Raw genomic sequence first — 2,772 nt, forward strand, 5'->3', positions numbered from 1 at the left:
AACACACACTGTGTATGCATCTATGCTCGCACCTGTATCAGACATGTATCTTCACATGGATGAACATGCACTATGTGTGCACATACCTGTCTGCCATCTCCAGACTCTCCCAATGGAGTCAATTCCAGGACCTGGGTCCTTTCCCAAAGCCTTGGTCATCTAAGACCACAGTGAGTTCATCTGCTGGAGTGTGAGGTCCAGATGTGGCACCCATGATCATGTGCTCAGGGCTCCTGGCTAGGCCCTGTGCATCTGGGTGGCAGGGTTTCAGAGTACTGGCTCTGGAGTCCATCAAAACCTGGGTTCCATCCTCACTCGGCACGTAATCATTGTGCACATTCCACATGTGATTTATGTGTGAGTTATTTCTTGGAGTATCAGTTTTCTTAACTGTTAAATGGAGAAAACAGTTCCTACCTTAAAGGCATCTTACAGGAGATACTCTTAGTAGGGTGCCTGGCATGCTGTAAGCACTTATAAATGGTTGCTGTGGATATTATCATAGTTGTTTTTTTCAGCCTTTAACCCAAACTCCCATGTACTCTTTGGGAGGAAGGGCAGCTTGGTGGGGGGGCTATGTATGGGGAGAGCAGGTGGATGGTGCCTTTGTGCATGCCTCTCCCTGACGCTCCCTAATCCCAAGCTCTCATTATCCTACATGCATATTCATAAAGGATAGTTTCAGCCCTGCTCTGTAAATGCATCCGCAGTGGGAAGTGGAGGCCAGTGCAGAGAGCGAGGCCCAGGGGGCAGGAGGCTCAAAGCCAGAGTACATCTGAGCTCCCATGGACGGGAAGATGGTAAGAAGAGATGGGGCAAGGATGGACTGGGGGTATTGGGGGCCACTGGGGGTTTGAGCTGGGGGATTGTTCCTATGTTGCAGATTTGAAAACTAAGTCCAATGAGGACAGACTAAAGAACCCCTGGAATGAGTAGCCCAAGAATCTAGAACCTGCTTCCTTTGGGACCTGGAGAGCTAAGCATCTGTCTGGGCTGAGTGATGGACACAGGGGATTGGACCAAGTGACCTCTGCATGTAGCTCTATATGGACATAGTTTACATGGCAATGCATGGTTGGAAGAGCTGTGACGGTCCTGAATCCCAACCCTCAGTGAGGCTCAGAGAGTTTGGGTGGCTTGCTAAGAACACATAGCTACTGACCTTGATCTTGCCTTTGGAGGTGTGAGAGACAGTGATTCCGGGCCCATGCGGGAGTTTCAAGGCTGAGTGAAAAGCTGATGGGTTGGTCAGGACACAGGAAAATAAAACTTCTTTATCTACAACCTCATTTCATCTCCACAGTAGTGCCCTGGGATACCTGGAGCAAAAACAGTTATGTCCATTTTACAGATGAGAAGCATGAGGCTGAAAGAGGATGAGTTACCGGTACAAGGCCACACAGTGAGTATCTGCAGTGGGGTTGGTTGGCTTCTATGTAGAGTGACATGAGGGGATGTGAGAGCCCAGCACATCTCAGTTTTGGGTGAGGTGAGGTCAGGACAATGGCAACTTTAATCTAAAACCAGAGGGGACTATCTCTTTACACTTGCAGTACAATTAGTCCCTCACTCCTTTCAGATAACTGCCTATTTCTTAGAATGCTTTCTCAGTGCTCATGACAGCTCCGTGAGGTTAAGCAGGATAACCACCCTTATTTCATGGGAAAAGATGGAGATACAGAGAGGAGAAGCGGCTGTGACAGAACAAGAGTCTTAGATGTTCCTCTGCTTGGTCTTGGGCACTTTCTATTGGACTAGCTCATAGGAAAGGGAGGGGTTGGGGGACTAAAAATTTAGCGCTTCATGCAGAAGTGTCAAAAGAAGCTGACCCTGGGGCAGGAGGCTATGAGAAAGGCTCATTTCGGACTGCTTGGCGGCATTCCAGGCACAGAGGACTGCTGGGTGAAAGAGGACTGTGTCTGTGCTGTTTTTGGATCAGTCACGGCAGAGTGAGGAGACTGGGCTTGTGGTAAAAGTTCAGACATTCATTCATTCAGCAAGCATTTACTGCCTTAGCGTCAGGCCCTGTGCTGTGCCCATGGCAGGGGAAGGGGCAGCCAGAGATGAGTCAGACAATCCCTGGGTGGCTCAAAGTCTCCTAAGGGCCTCAGACTATGGAAGGACTGCACGAATTATTGAACAGAAAAAGAAGAGGACTGGATATTGTCACCTTTTATTTCTAAGAGAGGCAGTGAGATGTCGGGGACAGGCCTTGGGTTTGCAATCAAGGCCAGGTTGGTGGTATTCTAAGCTCTGCCCCTCTGAGCTGTGTGGCCTGGAGCAACAATAACAACCACATAATCACAGCAAGCGTTTAGTCAGTGCTCAGTTAACATATACGCATGCCACTCTATTTCTTTAAGCCTCAGTTTCCTCATCTGTAAATTGGGGTGAGGTGAGGAATAAATCTACTTCTAAGATTATTATGGGGCTTGAATGAGACCATTGTAGGTGAAGGAGTTTGGTACATGCTCGAGCTTTGTAAGACCATCATGGAGGCCCATGTTGTAGAAACACGGGGAAGTTGGAGGACGTTAATTCCTAATGGTGCCGGGTAGAGGTTTGGGAGTGAGGGTGGCGTTTCTCTTCACTGAGTAGATATGGCTTCAAAGGACAGAAAGGGGGATGAAGAGGACAAGGACTTTCAAATGGGAGGACATCATGTGGGCAAAAGTGTGGAGGAGGGAAAGTATAGTGAGTGTTTATGGAACAGTCCTGGCTTAATTAATGGCTAAGCCTGGCGTCCTGCGAATCACCGGAGGATGTAGTCAG

This window comes from Pteropus vampyrus, unplaced genomic scaffold, assembly GCF_000151845.1.
Source record: "Pteropus vampyrus isolate Shadow unplaced genomic scaffold, Pvam_2.0 Scaffold36, whole genome shotgun sequence".
In the NCBI taxonomy this organism is placed as follows: Eukaryota; Metazoa; Chordata; class Mammalia; order Chiroptera; family Pteropodidae; genus Pteropus; species Pteropus vampyrus.